A 24,494-nucleotide genomic window follows, 5' to 3' on the forward strand; every position below is an offset into this window, starting at 1 on the left:
CACGTGACAGTATCCGAAAGAGTATCGATTATAACTTCATCTTCTGAATTCTTTTTTTGCGAATATCTCCAACCTGTTACTTGTAAAATTCGAGACAGAGCATTAGAGATTTGAAAAGAAACGCTTTAGAGAGGCCCCTCGATTCTTGACCCTAAAAACTCGGTGTCGGCTGTAAGTGGCAACAGATGTTTTTTAGGATCAGGTCAAGTCAGACCTAAGCCAGCCGTGATTCTGGCCGCGTGTGTGAGCCATCTCTCAGCTTGAACGTCTCCTCCTCCTCCTTTTCCTCCTCCTCCTCCTGCTCCTCCTCTCTCACTCTCTCGAGTCTCTTCCTCTTTCCTTCCCTTTCTCGCAAGGATTTACTGGCTGATGATAACGCGGCTGAAACACGTGCAAGCAAGCAGCCCAGAGCAGGTTTCCTCGGAACTGGAAACTGGAAACTAGAAACTGGAAACTGGAGATCGGACTCCTTCCCGTGTAATATCTCACGCGCAGGTTTGCTCGTGTTACACATACACCGTGCCATTACTCCGTCCATCGAGATGCGCACTGTGTGTTTCACGATCGAAAAAACTTCCTCGAACTCTTTTCACAGAGCAGAAAAACCGTGACGTATATTAGTGGGGGGGGCAGATACGGAGAGTGTGGGATAACGAGCTGCTGGAAGTTGATACTAATTGCGACCACTGAGGGGAGAAGCTAGCGTCGTCTAGCATTGAAGTGAGCCTGGTTATTAGCTGCATCCTGGTCACCGCGACACCTGACGATTACCGAGGAGCGACAATCGGTTGGCACATCTCTGTAGGGATCGCGAGTCGGGGTCAAAGCTGTTGATGAACAAACGAGCGGCTGGCTATGCTAATTCACAAATTACGCATCGCGATACGACTGTATTAGCCGAGCAATGCTTGTAATAGGCACACTAGCGCACTATGACCCGGTCGTAAAAATCACAAATTATCGTCGCATCCTGGCGTCGTTGCACGCAGCTGCATGCAAATCTTCCCACACCCTGAACCAAACCCATATCTGATGCACCGAGCTTCATATTCGACTGCGGAACACCTTCGAAAGCACGAGACAAACATTCGCTTTGCATACGCGCACCCGGTTCGATTAGCCCACCCTCGATTTCCTGCGACGTATATAACCTTGAAAGCTTCGTAAATATCAGCTAATTTCGGAATTTGCCATCCTCGCTTAGTCAGTGCAGGCTGCAGCCCATCGATACCATCATTTTGAGTCGTGCCTAAGTCACACGAGCTGGCAACGAGAGCCAGTGTTTATGCCAGCGTCTTATCTGTAGGTACTGCGATTCACGAGCAGACGGATGAAAAATGTGCCATTTGGTAGTCCATAAACGTAGTGTTCCAGTAGCGTATCGTTCATTTATGCAAACACGAAATGAAAACGTTCCATTGCGTGAGAAAAGAAATAACGATGTACGACGAATCTGGACCACCTTATCGACACTCGAATACTTGTAATACGTACACGCCAGCGTTGGCAATTCGAGATTGTCGATAAGCAGCCAACCCGATACCCTTGATCGTGGAATCCCTGGAGGCGGTTTGTCCGCGCGTTTATACCGCATATCCCCAATTCCGTGCCGCGCCATTTCCCCATTCTTCATTCATGGGCCGAGCTAACAATGGATCACCACGTGCTGCGTCTCGTGTTGCGCAAAAAACCCCGAACAAATACCAACCACTAGCCTCTCCCTCGTCGAAAGGTAACAAACCGGTGATGATGTCGGTAGGGTTGGTTGGCTGGAGGATGGATCGATCCTTGCCGTTGTGTGGCACTGTGTATAGCCGCTGCGGATACCGCGGGTCCAGATCATCGCACTGTCCCATTGTACCATTCTGATCACCGGAGACGCTCGTGCAGAGGACAAAAAACGAATAGATCAATTCGGCTACGAGTTCTCGACACGGGTATTAACCACGCCTCTGCACTTGGACTGGTTAAGTAAACGGAATTTCGAATCCCACGAACTTGGGTAAAGAATGCGGTAGAGTATCGGACTGGGGCGGGAGGAGGTCTTTCGAGAGTTTATATTGTTTTTTGCAAGGACATCATCCAGTCAACAGAACAACGTTACGTACAATAGCCAAACCACAACGCGGTTCGGGTTGTGGTCGTTACTGCTAATAAAACACATTCTTGTCACGTGACCCGCGCTGATTAAAATGTTAATCAGAGGTTTTTTTTTTCTTCATCCGATGCCTTTTCAATGGAGAGCTCGAAGCTTTGTTGGTGAATAGGAACGACCCCATCGGTCCTGCTCGTTCGAGAACCAGGCCTCGATGGAACCTGGCCGGGCCCATACTCGTCTCGGGTTACTTCGCGGATTAATTATGGGGTAGATCAAAAGAGCATGCGACCACAAAGCGGACGTGTACGGGGTGTCTCGGTACGAATTGATTTATTTGGTCCGAGCCGGTTCAACTGGGAAACAGAGGCGCCTTTTAACCGCTCGCTTCTGATTCTATCCACGCACTTTGACCGCGCATTTGTCGTCGGGAGGTGACGATAACGCTGCAACGTACATACATTGACAAATTCTTCGGTTTTTTCTATTCCGTCATTATTGTGTATCCATCCGGCGAATTCGTAAGCTCGCAATTTCGCTGCAGTGAATTCAGCGCTCTTGTAGTCGGCCTTATCAGCTTCGCTTCAAGACTCGAGCGATTGTCCTTGACTCCTGGGGTTATCACGGGGCCAAAAGGTCCGATCCGAACACGGTAGTGGGGCAAAAAATGCTTTTCAAATATGTCCGCCGGCGGCAATCGATGACGCGATGGGACAGTCCGAACGATTATGTCATCGCCGTTGTAAAGCGTACTCGATTAAGAATCGTGGATTTCAGTTTCTGGTGTTGGAAAACAGCTTATAATTTTCAAAAAGGTATCACGATCAGTACATGCTCCGTTACCAAAGTCGGGCACAGGTGCAGAATCAAGTTTTCCGGCCAAGGCTGGTTATTAATTATACTCGCGATGCGTTATAATTAGGCAACCCGGTGATCCGATAGGCGAATAGGGTGGTTGATATCCATCTAGATACCCGCAACGGTCCCCTAGGCAGTAATTAATTAATCTCTACGACGTAATATGCATAGGTATAATGCCGCGAGAGATCTGATCGGTGCGTTATAGGCGAGTCTAAACTGTCTTGGCTCAAAGACGTGACGCCGTCTGCGGTGAACGAAAAAATCGCGGGGATCCAAAAAACGGACCGGTCCATGTTGGCTCTCGTTTCATCGAGTTTCACAGTGAGTTAAGAAATAAATGGATCGTAGGACCGTGTTGAAAATCTAGCAACGTCTGCGACCGGCGTCTTCTTCTTGGGTTCAGGACCGCGACGCAGAAGTGTGAATTGGCAATTCCGTGGCCACTTAGCGGCGGGCCAATCCGGGCGTTGATTAGTAATATTGTGGCCTGATGAACCGAGGGGGGCCCTAGTAACTCGTAGGCGAGTGAGAGATGAGCCCGTAACCTCGTTAACGCTCCGGGCAACGACTACCCCAACTATGACTATAACAGCCCAGCGCCATCAGCGCCCGCCAGGAGATCAGGATATCATTGAATTAATAATAACCACTTTCTCCAGTCGACTCGAGGCAACTTAGTGCCTAAGTGAATACCTTGCCGTCCAGTGCCCGAAAATAACTTCATCTTTGCTGCGGAGTCTGGTAAGACGGGATAAAGTCGATTGAAACACGTCCAAAAAGCATCGTTCACTGCAGACAAAAGTTGCACTGAAGCTTTAAAACCGAACTGCAATCCGGAATTTATTGTCACGCGAACAGACGTGTTGTACTGACCTTCCCAGGCTCAGAGAACTTCGAGCAGTGGATCGGCTACATTTCTTGACTATCCAAGAAATAAGAGGGAAACATCTCAGAGAGACACGGAAATGAGTGACGGACATCCCGTCAATATTTCCAAGAATAGAATTGGATTACCTTGAAAAAGACGTCGCGAGGTTAGGGGAATTCCCGTGGGAATACAACAATGGGGTACCGCATACTCGTAGTTGTCGTGCTCCATTTGTTACTTTCTTTGGCCAGTCTAGTTGAGACCAGTGCGAAGTTCGTGACAACGGTCTTCATGGGTGTCAGTCGTGGTCGCGGTCACAGCGTGGATCTTCATGGTCTGGCGCAGATAGTATTTATTTTTAAGAGCTTCGATCAACGCGAAGTGTATACCGATGATGATGATGATGATATTTCGTTTCTGATCTTGTCGCGACGGATTTATATAGGGGGGGGGGATGGTATTATTATCATTATTGTTGTTGCTATTATTATTTGCGCAGGCGATTACTTCAAGTTATCTCGCTTCGGATACCGAATGCAAAAATATAAAAACATAAATAATACCGAAGATAACCATTTTTCAATACCCACCCATGCACCGCGCACGAAATCTACAGAGACGAAAGATGCTCAACACCAGTTCGACCATGTCTCGTAATACACTTTGTGAGATAAATCTGTGTTTTCAACAACTTACTTGTTATATTTTCGTGTCATATTATTATCACGGCTTCGTGATATTTCATCATACTCTGTAGCCGGCGTCAGCTTTACTCCCGGGCTTAAGGTCCACTAGAGAGTAGATAAGGCTTATCGCTCCAGTCGATATTCATTTTGTTGCCTAATTTGCGTATCATTCGAAACGAAGAATTCTCATATCGCATTTGTGTCTCGACGTTTATTTTGTTCATCCTCATCTTCTTGAACCAAGCATTTAGAAATGTCACGTTCCTACCGGCAGCTCGCAAGGGTTTCAAGTTCCGTGTTATGGTTTACATACCGGGTAGCGTAATATCCCGCATTGGTAAAAGCATCGTTATACTCGTAGGTAGGTGAACGCGTAACAGGAGAACGGGCGTTTCCGTACCAGGCAACTCTTTCAATCCCCGCATATTGCAGAATGTGCAGAAGGGCGCAGTGGTCGCGTGCATGCCGCATGTGTCCCGTTCTGAACAGAGACTGAAAGGCGAGTGTTGGATCAGAGAATAATGATACCATCCACCGTGGAGTAATGACTACGTGTGGATGAATTGGGTGGGTTGGGGGTGGCACAAAGGGTAGGGGGGAGGAGGGGGAGGTGCTCGTTTTAAAAGCGGCGTAAGGGTTGAGGCTGCGGCTGTGGTTCGTGATTGCGACGTGGCCTCTCTCGCTCTCACTCTCTCTCATTCTCTCTTTTCGCGTAGTTGGTGGTTTACGCGGCGACTAGAAGGGACTCTGTGCGGCTTCGGGGGCGAGCCGCGACAATGCTCTAATCAAATGTCATGAATCAGCGGCGCCGTTATACGTGCATCTGCGGTATGAATTTATAAATATGCCTTGGGGCCTTCGTTCTATCAGCGGCCTCGCCACGTCGTCATCTCGGTCGCGCTTCTTCGACGAGGAATCGTGAATTAGGACAAGCATTATACCCGGCCTGCAGCGAGGCAAGTGAATCGCCCCTTGAATTTATTACCCGAGCCATCGTCAATGTCATAACTCAATTTTCTAGACTCCCTGCTGCTGCACAGCGATGCCCGTTCGAGATTCGTAGGTACGGTCTTGTGCGTCAAATACTTTTTCATTCGCGTTATTGTACACGATCGAAAATCGTTTCGTCATCATTGATCCTTGCACTGGTTATAATTAAGGACTTATCGACGTGCAAGTCTCGATGCTTTCGTTATGACATAGCGACTGCGAGTCAGACGTATATATGCGTAAGTTTATACTTGGAGATGTGTTAATCTATCGCCGCGATAACGACCGCCGGCCGCGCGGCTTCTGATATACTTATTCGTTTCAAAGTCAGCCGCGACAACTGTGAAACTTAAAAGTAACAAACAGTATCTCGAAATTCCAGGGAGACAAAAAGTCGTTTCAGGAATATTTTTCTGCGGACTTTAAATCTTACTAAACGTTTCGGGACTTTTGCAATAGTTGATAATACATTGATGAAGATCACGTATCGTCTACGCGTATAACCTATGGAACAATTTTCAAGCTACCATTATGAGAACGCTTGTTTTTACTCCTTGAACACAACTATGTGCATCTACAACGATATTGACGAAGAGTTTCCAAAGAACTCTATCCTCGAGGTGACTATTTTCACTGGTTACGGTGTCGGTCGAACATCACCTGGACCATGGCGTTGACGAAGACGTAGTTCAGGTGAAACTTATGTCCTCGGATAAAAGAGTCCGAGTGAAATTGACGTCAGTTCAGTGACGTGTCTCGATCACTTGTCATGTTCCGTGCAAATCTGCCACCATGATGAACATGAACGTCAAGCGAATAGTTAGATCAAAAATATATAACAAGCAGCACGGTATTAAAGTCGGTAAAAAACCTTAGCACGTGGGAAGCAGAGGACGACGAGGACCGCTAACGATTTCTCCGAAGTAAAATCTATCGTCAAGATTTACAGCGTCGATTCTCTCCGCAGCTTGGCTCTGGAACCTCTCCTTGGGCCTTTCTTCGCCCCCGCCCTTAGCTTCGCATTGTCCGAAGGCAGGCTGTGTCTTCTAATGACTGCTTATTAATACCGGACACACCCACCTCTGGCACCTCTCCGCGCTAATGTATTTACGGCTCGTCATTTGTTTGTCGATTATGGTTTTGTGCCGCGCTAAAGCGAGACGCCACACAGAGGATGAGAGGCATCGGGGCTCAGCCGGCAGCACCATCCTCAGCAATGAACCGAGAATTACTGCGATGGCCCGGGTCCGTCTGCCCCCTCTTTTTCTTTTCAGCCGTACAGTCTCGCCGACGGTGTGACGTGCAACAAAAAGGATCCGAGCCACAGTTCCGTGTCAACGACTTGACCGTGTCAAAGCAAATTGATTCGTGTGTCAGGCCAACTGATGGAAGCCAACCTTTTCTTTTTATCTATAAACCAGCTCTTTCTCATTTCTTATGCTTCTCTTTTTCCACCGCTATTCGTGGCGAATTGGAATAAAGCCTGAGAACTCTCGATATTTAGCAAGTCCTCCATCCTTTCCTATCACACATACAAGCTACAGACATCAGTGGACCAGTATGAACATAGTTATTTCTAATACTTGCAACTCGACAGCATCTCATTATTTTTTCTCACATCATTTCGAGCATCTCGTCGGTGATCGACGTCACGAATTCTTTCCGGTTATCCTCTGGATCATGAAGACTCAATGAACGATTTTCCAGCAGTAGAAGTAGAAAAAGAAGAAGAAGAAAAAAAGTGCAGCACGTTGGGTTGCACTTCGGTCAGACCATGCCGAAAATCCAGTGTCACAGTTTTCCGGAGTACAAATTACCTGGAATACTGAAATCAACCACAAAACTGGCCCAATAAATGCAAAGGGTCCAAACCTTGGTGGGTTTCCTGCGAGGGCGACTTCGGGCGGATGACCCGTAGCGACTGGGTCGACGGGGGGTAACCAGAGCACTGCGGGAGGGCGTGAAATCGTTGTTGAATTCGTCGTAACTGGAATAGACGTTGCGGAAAGCAGACACTGACTAATTTCCACTTTAGAGGGAAAACAAGAATGGTGTTCGGGGATTATTGTTCGCTGGTCGTGTTTGCAGTGTTGGGTCAGAGGGCTTTCGTTTTTAAATAACGAAAATTTCTCGCCTCCGCTTTCACTCTCGCGCCCTTTTCACTCACGGTGCACAAAACCACACCGGATTTCTCTCGTTACGGTTCCTTTTCTCCTTATCTCCTTATCTCGCGCTCCTTGACTCTTGCGCCTGATGTTACGCCGTGGTTTCAGCGATTTGCTATATTCCCTTCAATCCTCGCGGGATGTATGGACTGGGAATTCAATTGCCCTACGGGATCATCCGCAGCCCTCCGGTCTGGGCTGTCCGCTCGATAATACATGGGTAGTATACCTGTCTATTGTTCGGATCGACCGTTGCAAGTGACTCTCTCCCTCTGGACTAACTTTCGAAATTAATTATCCAGATGGAGATAAACGCGGCGCCCTTTCTATACTGGACGAGAACCTCTTCATCGCTCGAGATCCATCCAATTCTGCACGATATTCCCTACTGTAGTATATAATTACGGTCATCATAGTTTAGAAACATCTGATTTTTACAGGATAAATTTCGTAGGATCAAAAAATCCGGTTAGAGTTGATGGGAATCAACCTTCAAGATGTTGTTGCAAGCTCATGGATAAATCATTTTTTTGCAACATCTATAAAATGACACAATTTTAGAACAAGCTACTCGCGTGATTCTTTACACCAGAATATTCTTCATACATAGTAGCAATAAATCTCTGAAATTTTTTCTCCCGGTTTTCACAACGTCATAAAATATAATCTTCAAATTATAGTGCAAAGAGACTAAAACCAGTCGACACTGAATTCCGAGCTGAATACTTTGAACGACTGTGTGACTGAACATTTCCTCTCAACACTTACACTGCACACAGGATTCAATACGACCCCACGGTATGTTCACCGTAAAATCCACGTGAAAAACATCCAAAATAATCTGATTTGATCCAAGATGAATAATGAAATATAGTAAAAATCGTTAATACGTTCTTTTTCCAAAAATTCAACCTCACTCACTCAAACAAATACCTTTTTTCGTTCCGTAGTACTTTGACATTTTTATTCATAAATATCTGTGCTTGAGTGTTAGTCAGTTTGCAGCTCAAGATATTAAAAATTCACATAATCATAATTTTATTATTCTAGTAGAATGATCGATTTTCCTATTTTTTTTTTTTTTTTCTTATTCAAAATTTCATTTGCTAAAGATAACTAATTCGCCATAAAATATGATCAACAATAAAAGAGTCCCAGAACTTTTACAAGATATTTGAATCGATATATCAGTTTCTACGCAATGATTTTTGATGCGCAGGAGTCTCCAACGACCCCGTTGTGACACCCAGTGTTATACGCATGAGGTGTGCAGCGTAAGAATTAAAAATTACCGTGCGAACGTCGTTGAAATTTTGTCACTCGGGTTTTCGAGCCAATAAAACACTCGCACACGCTTACGAGTACGATTATACGATACCATAAGTTCGAGCCGGTCGAACGTTCGGCTATTAAGCATTTTTAAATTAGGTTTTTACGTCCTCGTCAGCGTAGGATGGTTATAGGAAAAGGACGAGCAAAGTGAGGCAGAGGTAGGAAGGAAGGAAGGAAGGAAGGAAGGAAGGTAGGCAGACAGGCAGGCACGGGGCCAATTGGGTAGCAGCCCAGCGTCATGGGCTAGTCCGTGTAATCGAACTAAATTGGATAATGCATATTTAGAATGGGTAGAAAAAAAAATGCGACCCTCCTGCTGCTGCCTCGAAAGAAGGACCCTTCTAAGGCAGTGCGGTGCGCGCTTTGACGGACGCGGACCTGCCGTCCTGACTAATCCTCGTCCTGCGGCTTCGGACATGCATATATCATATTTTCCACGGGGTCGAACGAGACATTTTTTACCCTCCTCATTCCTCCGATGCTTCCTTCTCTATCTTTCGTCCATTTTTAACCATAGAAATTTTGCAGCCGTTGCTTTTTTATTTTATTTTACTACCTCCCATTCGATCGTCTCTATCGACTTTTGATGAGAGGATCATCTTTTCGGTCCGACTAGCGTGAGAAAAAAATAAATAAAACACATCAAGTGTTACTGTCCGTACGATGATCGTTGAAAATATTTGTCTGCAGTGCATGTATGTATCATATAATACGTACACAAGTATATGCGCCGAGTTTTATGACCATTTGACGTTGAAAACTCGAGCATGGTTTCCCTAGTTCCAGTCTTACTCATTCTTCTTCTGTTTCTCTTCTTTTCACTTTTTTTTTTTCCCCCAACGTCTATCCCATGGAGCACACCGTGCGATCTTGGTTGAATATGTGTGAGTGGGTTATACGTACGAATCACTATCGGTGGTAGTCCTTACCGCTATCGTGTGTCACTCCGCCAGGAACATAAATAACTTTCGAATTCCCATAACTGCGTTAAAAATCCACGGACCGTAACTTAATTTAATGTGTTTCGGCGGGGAAGAGAGGGGGAGGGGAGGTAGAGAGAAAAAGGACGAAGAGAGTGGAACGGGGAAAAAGGGAAAGAAATGAAAAACACGAGGCGGACCAAATGCACCACCCTCGTTCAAATGACTAGAAATTACCAAATAACGACATACGAGTGCGACGGTCTCCGACGAATGAATTTACTTGGATTAATGATAATTATAAGAAATTTTTAAACAAGACGATGATGTTATTCCGAAATAAGAGAAAGAGAGTTTGACGTTTGATCGTTGATCGAGTGTCGTTCGAAAAGAGGGTGAGCTGTGGTAGAAATAACGTTTTGGTCTGGTAACGGCTATAGCGTTAAATGGAGCGATACAAAATCATAAGTAACCGCGATGAATGCTTGCAGTGACTTATCCTATACGTATACCTATACGCGCGTTATATCAGGGTTTCGAATCGTTGAAATAGCAGCAAGAAATAATACTTTAGATTTTTAGCGTGCACGGGGAGTCGATTCTTTTTTCCGTTTGTTTTCCCACATTTTTTTTTTTTTTTTTTTACTTCATTTTCTCGAAGGGCGGAAATTATTGCCGAGCGGTTAGCCTCGTCAATGGAAAAATAATGGAAAAATATTTCTTCAAGTGCACCCCGTAATGTGGTATATACAATATGAAACTGTTTTCCGCTGCCCCGGTTTTACGTTTTTTTATAACATAACGTTAGTCACTCCGCTCAACCCTCTTGATCTTATCTCAAAAACGCCAATGTCTGGCCTCTGAACGGAGATGCGATATCAATACCGTTAACACGCTCCTCATTAACGATGATTTAACGATGTCATAACGACGGCTCAAGAAGCTGAAATGCACATTTGTATCGTGCGTTCACGTACCTAACCCAATATCCGCGTGAAGTGGTGTGATCTGATAAACCCTCATAAATAACCTCGAGTATATATCGAGTTTATATCTCGTGCTACGCGTTGCATCCCCTTAGCCCACTTCAAGTCAAATTACACAGCGACGATTGAGTTATCATCCCGTTTTACGATCGCAGACCGATCATCGGTCATAATCTGACCCGAGTGTACTCAGACAAGATCACGACCAGACCAACCACAGTTGATTGACTAATCCGCGCTACCCTTGTCACTTGTTTTTTGAATCATTCATTTTTTTACGATCAGGACTCGAGAAGCAAGGAATGTGGATGAGTAAGTCTGACTTTAAGCAAGAACGTTTAACGTCAGGTAGGAATTCATCGTTTCAATAATCCAGTCTAGTAGATATGAGTCTTCAAACATTCTGCACGTCTTTAAAAGACTCGAAATTACAGCTTTGTTACTCGTCAGAATTGCTTCGACGGTGATTTAAAACCGAAGTTTTCGCAACGATTTCGATTGGCCAGAAGCCAAAGCGATATTTCGCATCTTTGATCGTGATCACAATATTGTGCTGAATATATTCCAAATCGGTGTCCCAGTATTTTCGACAAAGAAAAATGACTATTTACGCTGCTCTTTGAACATCGTAAAGCGAGTGTTTGAGTTTCCAGCGAGTTTCAGGTTGTTTCAAAAAAGGTCTGACCGGCACATCTCGCCTCTTGAAAACGATGACACATCGCGACTTACGAAGCCTGTCAAAAGACGGAGTTTCAAGTCACGATTAACGAGGTATAAATTATATCACGAGGTCATTTTGAGACTTGTATAAATGGTAAAATTCAAAGCAACCGAGCTACGCGCATCTCGTTCCGAGTTTATGAAGCCGTCGTTCACCCGTACGCGTAGCTACCTTACAACGAGAGCCACGTAGCTGAGAAAATCCATAAGTAAATTCCATAGACGAAGCGGTTTTCCCACATGGTGCAAATGCGGAAATAATCCGAAGAACGAATCTTGTTAGATCCGAGAAGCCCATGCAGCCCGGACCACATGCGGTCTGGTGTTGGTTTTGGTTTGACCATGCGATAAAAGGAGAGAGAGAGAAAGCAGGTACCTACGTACCTCGTTATTAACAAGCGTCGCACACCTCGGACCGAAGTTTCCCTCCACCTTTCTCTCCCTTCTTACGTTTCTTTCTCTCCCGGATTCAGATTTTCCGAATTTTGTTTAAAACGTTTATGAACCGTGTCGGACGAGCAAGGGTCGCCTCGGCTCTTCGGCCTGACCAAAGCCTGCAGGGGGACGAACCGCAGCCCCAAGTTTACGCAGCCGGACCCACAGAGTTTCCCATATCCTGTCACTCGCGGTAGTATATCTCCCACTGTGACCCGTCGACGGAAATCAAATTCACCGCGACTCGTGACTCGAGGGTATGGCCTCGTCTTCGCATGGCTGGGGCTCTTCGATCGGGATTCTGCTTTTCACTCTTTGGTAGGCACGGTGAAAATCATCCTATTCGGAAGAAAGTCTCGACCGAGTTAAACCAGCCAACTCAACGTCCGACTTTGCGGACGTCGGTTTTCATCCCTTCGAAGACTGGACGCATTCTACGTCCGTGCGGTAGCTTGAAGAGTACAAGCAGAATTTTTTACGTCAGTATGTACGGTGAAAGATAGAAATGAGCGTCCACCCGAGGTTTGATACTGTAAAGTGCGGATCATAACTTGTTTAATCGACGGACTGGGGTCCCGGAGAATAATTATAATCATCGCCTAGTTACTGGTCGATAAAAAACAAATGGAATAAGAGATACGCGATAATAAATCGGAGGCGTATGCGTATACCCCTTGACTCTTATTATATACGAGGACGATGCTGATGAGACAGGAAAACGGGCTTGATAAATCATCGCAATTATACACGGTGTACGTAACGATCGGAGATCGCATGTACGGAATATGAATTTCGTAATTCCAATACCAACCAACGATCTTCCAGACATTATCAAAGTCATTTTTCTCTCGTCGGCATTAACAGGTGGTGGAATCCGACCTCGGACGTAAACCCACGCATCCTGGTCACATTAAGAACCCCCCACGAACGAGGAACGCCCGACCTCGTACACTGACCACATAACAATGGTCAACCGGGGCCAACAACTAGGAAATGTTTAGCACCCTGTAGCGTCGGTGTAGCGGGTGTTTTGACAAGGATACGCAACAAACAAACAAGGTCAGGGAGTGAATAGCGGCTTCGGAATAAGAGAGTCCTCGAGGATGGTGCTGCGTGTGCGTCGGCACAATGCTCGAAAGTCGCACAATACTCCGGTAGAGTGCATGTGGGTGCATGGACCAGGATACCGCAGAGCATGCGATCCGACAATGACCAGACGCGGCGAAGAAATAAAGGATCCTATGGGGCATAATGGAGTGGGTCCGGTCTCTCTTCCGCTCCTTCGAAATCTTGAGTGCCGAACGATCGACTCCCACGATCGAGTTTCACTCCATTTTCAATATATTTATAACCTCTCGGGGCTCTTCCGCAACATTAGGCGATAGATAGGAGGAATAATGCGGCATTCGCTACCGGAGGCACACTTCACGTATGCGGTAATCCTGTGGGAATGAACCATTTCCGAGGTCTCCTTTTCTCTGTTTAGTGCAGTTCTACTTTCCTTGAATCAAACCGTATGTTTTTAACCGCACGTTATCGTGTGTTATTAATCTTTTAACGCAGCGTTGTAATATCGTTGGTGAAACATTTCCACACGAGGCTGGCGATAGCAGTGATGGCGATAGCGGCTGGTTATGTAAGCGACACTCGCGCGTATGTGTGTAATAATATTTTAGTATAAAAACATTTTAAATTATCGACTTATTCTGCGAATGATAAGTGGACACGTATACTTGACTGATGGTATTTATCTCATTAATTACACACATCAACGTTATGTTCCGACGCACATTGAGCAGGCTTGTTGACACGAAGACTCCCGCTTTTTCTCACCATTAGTACCGTACACAACGTACATACATCAGCGCAATAGGAATTAGTATCTTGCGCAGACGGCGTATGTACGCATTTTTATTCCAGGCGCAGTGGTTCGAACAAAAACTATGGAAATTTTCTTTTTTCTCTTGCTACTATATTTCTTATTTGCGCTCCAACGTTCTGAGAACGCGTTACAACATACGCCAGTAATTTGATGAAACGAGCTTACAACGCGCGACAAGTCGACTTACTCTTCGTTTCAAAACACGACCGCACCAAGCCTCGTCGTTTCTGTTTCTCTACTTCTGTTTTCGGTCCGAGGAGGCCAAGCGGTTCGCTGTTTGATGCAAACCATGTGGACAGGGCCTGGGGTCGTTGGGTAATTATCGCAAAATTCGGAACTCTGAACCACCATGCCTGAACCATTCCACGGGTCGTCTACAACGCTGACACGTCACCCGGGACTCGACTCGCACTTTACAACACACCGCAGGATCTGGCAGAAATTTTTTACCACACCATTTCTCCTCTCATCTCTCTCGCTTCCACACTCTGATTCGGCTCAAATTACACGGTTCAAGTGGACCGTGTGATGTCAAGCCCGAACCTTGGCCTGGGTCAACTTGCAGGAAAACACAAATTCGACACACGGAACATTTGAGGTTAATCTTGGTAGAAACCGTTGCCACAAAGTGTGATCGGTGAAAAAATCGCTGATGACCCAATCGGCTGGAAAGTTAGCGTAGCGACGATTTTCAATCGATCCAAGACATTTCTAGAAGCCACGTAAGCGTCGCTTCTCGAGTGTTCAACGATAGGTACCCATCGTTGCTAAGACTCTGTCGACTTAATTATTCCATCTGAAAGTGGCGTCACATGTTGCCGGTCTTGGCGACCGTTTGTGACCTCCTATGTACGAGGTCCTGGGACGCTTTTAGGAGGTTCGAGGCACTGTCAACGTCCATCGCGGGATCCTGCGGTGGTCAAGGAATAGAACCGGCGACTGGGACGACCCGTAACTGGAAACGAGTTACTCGAGGTGGGCCGAAATCAGGATCGACTTGTTCTTTTCCGTTCCACGCCGTTCTATCACATATATTGTATGCATTTACCGGCGATGAAAATTCGAAATCAAGTTCCTGCCGGTCGGATCCCACGAGAACAGCCCTGCCTCGGGACGTCCCGCACAGACTGAGAGGAACCAGTTTCCCTGGACGGGACGTACTGGACACTGTCCACTACTGCGAATCCGTTGCACCAGAGCATTGGCATTGGCATAACTGGTTAAAGATTGATGCGTGCGATGGTTGGTAATTTCTACTTCTCTCTTTCTCCAACTTGTTCATCACTCTGTAGCACATTATGTAGACACAATAAATTTGAAGAAGCTGGATCCTGTAATTTTTTGCCGCATAGAGCGCGTTAATGTAACCGTTTTCACGTGCCTACCTATGCTACGAGTTTAACGGTGAATTATCTGAACTTGTGGAAGTCGAGGAGGGCTACGGAGAGCACAGAAAAATTCTGGAGCACACGTGTCTCGTGTCAAGAGAAGAAAAACCCAACGAAAATAACCGTCCATCAATTGTTAGTCACAATATAAAGAATCGTTAAAAACACTGTTTATTGTTGTATCTATGTAGTGAAGAGAAGCCAAGAACTTCACTGGTTTGCATTAGAGAGAAAAAAAAAAATGGGAAAGCACGCGTGAGGACGGAGAACCGAAGTGCACCACTCATACCGAAACACACACTGCAATCGTTCCGAATACTCCCGACGGGAGATTTCTCGGGAATTTAAAAATATGCTAATTGCCAGTAGCCATTTAATTTCCATAAGACCTCGGGCTTTCACTAAAATCTAGTAGCCCCAACAGGTAGCGAAGGGCGGAAACGCCTCCGCAGGCAACGTGGGTGGACAAGTGTCAGGGTTTTCGAAAACTACCAAGAAGGGAGGTCCGTCGCTCCCCGTGGGTGGCGCAGGAAGTCAAGCCACGCCACGAACGCGCAGCTCCCTTAGAATTTTACGTTTGATTAAAATAGAAAATGGTTTTCGCAATACGAACGACATCGTTTTCCTAACATCACGGTTGCGCGGTGAGAAAATATTTTCCGGTAAAAGTTAGAACGAGGGTCACACGGGTATCTCATCGACCCCTTGCCTAGCCTCCAGAAATCTGTATTTTCACCCGTGGAATCCCCATTGTCAATGGGAAATATTATTATGCCCGTAAGAGAGCTCGGAAGACTTTTGATCGTCTCGTTTGGGCTCGAGATTTGCTTAGACGATTCCTCGCCGAAGTGAACTACTCCTCTTCTTCTACCCTCTTCGGACCCCTGGGTGGACCCCTGGACAGCTGTCCCGTGTCCAGATGTCCGGCGCAAGGGCGCAGTGTGAGAAAGAAATGCACCGACTAGGATAGACCCTCTTCCTGAGGATGCGATGGTCAGTTTGACCGGGCCGACGGGACGCGCATACTTTATCCTTATACGGGCACCCTCTTCTCTCTCGCTCTCTTCCTCTCCACCTCTCTCTTTTTATCATTGCAAATCCCCCCTCCCCCAGGTCCAAAGAAAACATCGAACAAGAAACACATTAATTACCTCGGAGGAACCGACGTTCAGGATTATCCGTAACTCAATATAATACCAGGGGTTGCCGAGCTTTCACGCGTGAGCTTGCATGTATGCAATATGCATACCTGTTGCGAAGTCCTTCTAGCGTAAACGCAGTAGGTACGGCCAGTCGTTCCTTCCCTTGTACCGTACCTGCGGAAATTAATCATTGGTACCACGAGCAATTGGTTCTTTTTCCGTTGTCTCTGCTGTCACATTTTCCCCATCATTCTTTCATGTGGAATTTATTAGACTCGATCTATTCACAGGGACAAAAGGCTGATTAAAAAATGTGCAATTATTGATTGAATGTAAAAACTGACGATGAGTGACGATTCTGCGTGCAGTGCCAATCCGCAGTGAGTTCATCAAAGAGAATAATGTATGACTGAGGATCCGAGCAGCTGGTTGGGAAGATTATGCCTGAGTTCGATACTATGGTTCTACGCCACATCGGGTGTGCTGATTAAATACTATCCAGGTACACGGGCACGTGAATATTCCATGATTTTGATTTTCCAATTGAGTCAATTTTTCAAATACTGTACTGCCAGAGCACCGTACGGCGAATAGAAGGTCGAAGTGAACGATGTTGAGGATTCAGTTTCACGAGCATGCGAACGATCTGGCCATGGGGTTCGCCAACCGTAGGATTAATCCCGAGACCCTTGGAATGAATAGCTAATATGACAATCGATGGCCTCTCGAATGGCGAGCGACGAGAGGCGGGTCTAAACAGACGACGGACTGAGGCAGTGGTGATGTGGCGGCGCAGTTTACTTTACAGTGTAATAACTCAGTTCGCTATCGGTCTTCTCTCCCGGTAGTTCTTTAATGAGCAGCACTAAATGTATTCGAGATAAAGAATTACAGGCTGGCCTGATAACGCGGGTAACGTCTGGAAACCAAACGTCAGTAGGTGTGTTATAAATATGGAAATTGAGGAAAATGTTTTTGTGACCAACCTAGAAATGCTGACAGCCATTCACAGTGAAGTTTTTAACACGCAGTCAATGATTTCCAACCTCTTCTTGTCATGGAGTTAGGGAATGTTTGACTTGAGGGGTTACTTTGCAGATCCTCGAAATAAACACCGTCATTTTTCTACACTCAGCATTGCATCCAATAATTGGTATGCGAAGAACTATGAGAAACTTTTTTGAAAAGCTAATACCGAGAATTCTCCGTAATGCTACCCCAAGATGCTGAAAACCGATACTAAAATGGCCTCGAAGAGCATTAAGCATGCCATGAAGAAATGAAGAAATTGACACGCAAACAACTGCAGGATAGCGAGAAAAGACGGTGACGATAATAAGTGGAGTAAAAAGGAAGGAAATTATTCTTTGGCCGAATGGCGTCTTGAATGCGACTGTGATTGCGTTCCTGGATGAAGCGTAATTTATTCAAGGAATGTAGTCGTCGGTTGTCCTGCCCGTAAATTTCCTCGATTGATATTCCTCCTGGATATTCACTCGCTTCCAAAGACACTGGAAGCAGTGATGGCATATTGTTTTACTAATCTTATCCTCTAGACAACGGCTATCCTCTTGCCCGCCTCTCTGACAACCGAATTCATCCATCGAAACAATTCCTCTCATCTCTTTCTGCCTGTTGTACCAACCGGCGAAAACTTAACAACGCGACTGATTGATCTCGCAATTGGCACGTATATTTGTAGGCATGTCGTTCGGCTCAGAAACGAATAATTGAATCCTCCTTTCGTCGACGTCAATGACAATTGGCTGCTTCGAAGAATGAATGAATACCGATAGAAAAGATACGCGGCAAGGTTTCTTTCACGGTCAGAGTATGAGATAGAAGTTGGGCGCAGCTCATTGTGCAGTAATGGTCAGTAAAATGAGTCCGTAATTGATTCCTCGGCAATCGAAACTTATTACAAAGCGAGTAGCCAATGGTGGTTACACAGCCTGCAATTTGCGTTCGGTAAGTGGTTAACATCTGGAAGGAACACGCCGACCATAAAACCCGTTTACATTCTCGTTGGTGCTTAGATTTCTTAGCCCCGGAGCAGATCCATGCCTGCGTATACACGGATATTTTACAATACGAATGTGTGCGTTAGTTACTACGAATGGTTGCAGGTGCCGGAGGTTTTCCACACGTCTTGATCGCTCCTGCATGCTCACTTACGCTCTCTGCTGATGTTACGGGGTAGATACGCGTAAATCCGATTGCTATCGTTCCGATATTCACCTTGCAATAACAGTATAGTTTCCTTCGGAAGTCTGCACGCTTCGTTGATACCAAGGTGATAAAAACCCGTCGCAATCCGATGAAGAGTAGATTCTGATCCAGATTCAGGCGTACCCAAGAAGTCCGTGTTTCCACGGTGGGAACCAGCTCTCGTGTTCCATGGGGAGTTTTATGGCGCGGCATACGTTGATCCCAACCCTGACTCGTAAAGCTCGAATATACAATATGCGACATTGCCAAATAAGGGGGTCCGTCTATTATTTTACGGCATGAAATCATTAGCATTCTATCCATTGGAGCCTGTTATTAGGCGAGTTAGGTTGGGCGGTAGTAGGGGAGGCTGGACGAAGATTGAATCTGGTTAATCGAGTGTGGCTGGTGAAGGCGACCAGGTAACAAGAGCGTAATAACGACTAATAAAGGTCGCAAACTCAGCCCCCGCAACGGTCGGGAACCGCACACGATGTTTTTCAGCGCGTTAAAAACGGGCGTAGAAGGCGAAGAAGAAAGGCGACTCTTTCCGGCAAATTGAGCCTTGGGCATAGCCGCACAATGTGGGAATATCGAGCATGACGCGGGGGGCTGTCGGGTTTTTAATAATGGTCTTGTCGCACGAAGGCTTAGCCGATTACCACTGGCTTCGAATGGATGGATACACGGGCTCATCTCCGTGGCAACGGCGCGCGCCGGGCATCCTGAGGGGAGAACGGGTCAGGTTATGGAAGGTCTGAAGGCTCCGTTGAAGTGCCTGGAGAGCCGCGGATCTCTCGAGCAGATGCGATCCCCGCGCTTTTAGAATGGTTAAAGAGGCGCGCGCTCTTGTTAGCGCGGTATTGAGGGAAGGCATCGGACTGAGCTTGTACAAATTAGTTCTGCCAGATCAACACCTCGGCAATAAGCTACTCGAATATGTGACTCCCGCTGGGCCCCGTGCAACTTTCGATATGTGACACCATGCGTGCTCTTAACAAGCCCGAAACGTTACGCACCGCTGCGGCGTTCTCCAATAAAACAGACTCGCGCACGCGCGCGCACGAAGTAAGAGAGGGGAAAAATACGAGAGAAGAGAGGATTATCGCGTAACACGCGTGTTGATCACACAGGGGGAATTCCCGAATGAATATTAGCAACTTTACATACTCGCGACGATATCGAGTCAATTGTTGTCCATGTTTTGACGCCGCAACGTATATCGAGTGAACTTTGCGACCACGGAATCACTTGTCGGAGCTGTTTTCTTCCCTCTTTCCTCATTTCGGAGAAATCATTTCTTCTTCCTCTCATCTCCTCAATGTCTTTATTTTCTCAACCCTTACGCCGCACGCCTTTCGTTCTACTCGAAAAATCATGACTCGATTATTTCTCAATATTTTGAGGTGAAAATTGGCCGAGTAACTCTCAAGTCACAGATATTCAAGAAAAACAAAGAAAATACGGAGCTACTGGACGTTGAAAAAAAAGGCATTTACTCGAGTGAAAGAGGTTAAATTTTTGAAAAAAGAATGAATTAACGATTTATACGATATTTCATTACTCATCTTCGATCAAATTAACATATATTGGGGTCGTTTTTACCCCACTGCGTAGCGTACGAGTTAATTTGGTTTTCACTTTTCAAGATGCTGCGATGCCGCGGTCAATTTAGATGCCAACTTGTTGCTCCGGAACGGGTTAGAAAGAGCGACCCCTTTTCGTCAGGGTTCGTAGACCACGCAGATCATCCGAATTCGAAATTCCGCCTCGAGTGCAGTCCGTGGCAAAATGCCGCGTCACGTCTGCCCGTTGAAAACAGTATTGCGCTGGTCGCGGCTTTTGTGTCTGGTCGGTCAACACGCTGCACCCTGGGTATTATCATACCTACATACACACCTCGAGATTGATTAGCTCGCTGTTGTTCAGTTCTCCCCCCCCCCCCCCCCCCCCCCCGCCAGATATTTCTCTCTCTATCTTCTCACTCTCGATCTCTCCTTCGGTGCCGCTAGGTATTTATCTACCTGTTTTTTGTACAGCGAGCGATCACTGCCACGGTAAAAGAGAATTGATTGCGTTAGTTCCAATCGGAATTGTTTGGTAAACCCGTGACATTGATCCTATCGCTATACAGTTAAGGACAGCACCGGTGCTACGAGGCATTAAACTAGTTATTTAACTTGGAATAACAAACGTTACACAGATTCAACCGCGGTATAACTTTTTGATTTTACCTTCCTAGGTTTCAAGTTTCATGTTTATAACTATTTGGAACGTTTCGTGCATCCGGTAGAAAAATGAAGTCGACTTTTCATCGGGAATGAGACGACGAAGTAATTTCATCCCGAGTGTTGATTCCAAGGGTTTTGATATCGCGTGTTGGGAATGAATGTATACCTAATTTATACGTACACAATACAAACAGCACCCACTCTCGGTGGCTCTGCAAATAATTGGCCGTGTAACGCGGTCGGCGATTTCGACACCGCGAGCAAGGAACCGACTCTGGGGATGCGGTGAGTGAGAGAGGGGGGAAAACATCTACTGCGTAGCTGAGAGAAGACACGCTTAATTAGGAAAGGCTGGATAATTTGTATATTATTAATTAAGACGAAGATTAATGCACCGGTATTAATCTAAGGATGTGGGTTGTGTTTCAGCGTCGTTATCCGACGCCTCTTGTACGAACCATGCCTGCGCAACAGCTATACGGTGTATATTTATAACTGCGAGAAGATACTCGCCGATTCATCTTTACGCGGTATATAATATCACGCCGTGTCTGAGAAGACGAAAAATGAAGAGAAAATAATAAGAAGAAAACAAGGTGAGAGAAAGAGAAGAAGAAGATAAAAAAATTGCTTCGCCATTCGTTCGTTTGCTCACTCATATGACGATGACGACGACCTTTGTAGGCAAACGCTAGAAGAACCACGTGACACGTATCTGAAACCGAACAAGCAACAAGTGGCAGTAGAACAAGTACGATCGTCTAATTCTTTCTCAAACGTCATAGAAAAGTACCGGTTATACATGGTGACATACCGAGAATAGAAATTCCCAGCCTCTCAGTCCGGTGGTGCGATAATAAATTAATTCACGAGGCGCGAATTCGCTCACAGAAATGTCCGTCTCTCGAACGAAAATAAGTTGCCGATCTTACAAGACGCGTGAGTGAATATATTTCGCTCGAATTGCGGTTGACGGTAACTTTACAATTCCATAGAAATTCTTTGCTAGCTTATGGCTTAGCCGGGAGCTCGTTATTCCAAGAAAGAAGCAATTCCCCGTCGTTGTAAAATTATTTTTGCTGTCCATATATCAAAACTTTTTATTATACTCGGCTGAGCGAATCTTTTTTTTTTTTTTATTACTATTTTTTTTTACCCCTTGTTGCATTCTTACACTGTCACGGTTGAATGGTGATCACCGTTTCGACTCGGAATAACGGACTCGCTTGACCCTCGAAAATCTTAGGATATCACGGCGGCGATCCAGATCGTAATTAGCTTTGAGAATAGAACTAAAAATTATATACATATCTGTGCCTACTTTGCAGAAAAGTACTGGATAGCTAATAATTCTTTTAAGGACGAAATGATGAAGAGGAAAAATTCAAGCAGTCCGGTTAGCCGGAGAATGAAACTACCGGCAATTTTCAAGAAGAAGGGAAGCAATCCGACAGACTTTCGCAGTGATCTGGAAAACGGTTGAGTGAAAAAGTTTTAAAAGAAGAGTTGAGAAATAAAAATTTCTGAAAAAGAAAGCTTTATACGTTTTTTGAAAATAAATCTATAAACTGGGAAAAACATAATCGCTTATTCAGAAAAAGTAACATGGCGAAAAAATTATGGGTATGTCGGTTAAACATTGAGAATCAATTTATTTCCGGTAGAACCGGAAGTTCAAATTAAACAAGACACGGCAATCTTTCATGCCTATAATCATTTGATTGTAAAATCCTGTAAGTTTAAAATATTTTCATCTAGCGGGAGTTTGTCTGAAACCCTGTTTTCCGGATTCCAGATGTTCGAAAACCCAAAGATTGGTTGAAATTCGAAAGATTGATTTTCGACCGAAGCCAATTCTTTTCTTGTACGGTGACGAAAAGTAAAAAAGAAGTAAGACGACGAACGAGATGTGATGCAGCGAAGCATTTACACCTCACTCGAATCACGGATGTTCAGTGAATGCGTGGCTCTTCCCCTGACGCTCGTCTCGTCTCATCTCATCTCGACGCCTCTTCTCCTCAAGACGAACGTGTTTAGATGCGAATGGACGGAACGACGCGCAGCCAGGCATATGCCATATGGCTAATGGCTTCCGCGTTGCTCACAGTCCAATGATTAGCACCCGGGTGAAGCCCGTGATGACGGCGTCGTGTCAGGGTTCGCGATCGTGATTCTGGTTAGTGCTCGAGGTCTCGGAGGAAGATCCGATCTTGCGAGAATCAGAGAAGGCGGTAACAAGAATTTTGGACCAAGTGTCGCCCTTCTTATCGCTAGACGAACCGCTTCGACGATTTCAATTACATGCACCGAGAGAAACTTTCAGTCCCGTTTGCCGCTCATTCCTTGACTGTTTTCATCTTTTACCGCAATCGAAAAATATAGTTCTTGGTAGAAAATGAAAATTAGTTTTCTAGCTGTTACCGATCGTTCCGATCGTGCAATCGCGGTTCTCACTTTTTGTCGCACGGGGATTCGACCGAAGTCACGACTCGCAATTCATCAGGGAAATTATCCACGATCGAGTTGAGCGTATGGACGGTAAGCGATTGTGACAGCTGATTGTTTCCTGGTATGAATATGCATGCTGCTGGTGGCAAAGGTCAGACGGCTTCCTCGACAGCCGGCTTCGAATACGTTAAATCCACCACGATCGGATGCGTGTCTTACCTTTGTCCAAATCGAACCCAAGGCGAAACGCAGGAAACAATTAAACGTTCGACTCTTGTTTGAAGACGCTCGTGGATAACCGGGCAATTTTATCAACAAAATTGATCGCCCATCGGCCGGGTCAATGACTCGATCGACACAAAAACCGAGACACTCGAGTATCGTCGAAGTGGTTTAAGTTGCTCAATGGTTCTGTGATTGACTCGTTTTTAATCAGGTTAATGGAAAACAGTATTTTTCAATGTTTTTCTCCCTATCTTAAAAAATCTGGGCCAATAAACTCGTTCTTAAATATATCCACATTGTTATAAAACCTTATTTTTCACCGAAGAGTTAAAGACCTCGAAACAGTTGCCGGAAACAATTATTATCTAATCATTTTCATGAAATATCTATGAGTAGAAAGATTCGAAAGTACGAAGTGCAAAGTTGAGAAAAGACAGTTTCAAAAAGATCAACTGATTAAGAAGATAATACGATTTAGCGGTTCGAAATTTCTGCTGAAAAATCTGTGATTACTTTCACCACCGATTTAAAAAGATTCTCGCGTGCACAAAACAGAGATAAATATTAGCGGACCGTGATTTTGAGGTGCGAACTACGCAACGCCACCGCGTAATTTTCTAGCAAAGTGAATAGACACAGCGAGAGAGAGAGAGAGAGAGAGATTCGAAATCGAGAGGTTCGTGCGCGTTAAACGGACCGATGGCAAAAACCGTTGGTCTCAGTTTACGCGACGCGGAGATTAAGTTGTCGGTCACGGTGTCCAGATATCGTGTGATTCCCACCGGCCGCGAGCCAACGGACGGTCGGTTACTGGGTGGAGGATGGTAAACGGCCCATCGGGCAAGATCTCGGTCCTTCGCGGGTCGAGACAAAGTGTTGAGATCCTAGAGAGACGCGGCACAAAAAGGGACC

General features: G+C 45.5%; 2 long non-coding RNA genes across 5 annotated transcripts in view; one reads left to right on the top strand and one right to left on the bottom strand.

Annotated features, from left to right (window-relative positions):
* LOC124183633 overlaps nt 1–24,494 on the bottom strand; it is a 184,667-nt gene that overhangs the window by 27,932 nt on the left and 132,241 nt on the right. The window lies entirely within an intron of this gene.
* On the top strand, nt 21,344–22,854 carry LOC124183634. The gene is made up of 3 exons (XR_006871021.1): nt 21,344–21,660; nt 22,238–22,387; nt 22,705–22,854. It is a non-coding gene; the product is annotated as an uncharacterized LOC124183634 (long non-coding RNA).

This window comes from Neodiprion fabricii, chromosome 5 (genome assembly GCF_021155785.1).
Source record: "Neodiprion fabricii isolate iyNeoFabr1 chromosome 5, iyNeoFabr1.1, whole genome shotgun sequence".
Classification (NCBI taxonomy): Eukaryota; Metazoa; Arthropoda; class Insecta; order Hymenoptera; family Diprionidae; genus Neodiprion; species Neodiprion fabricii.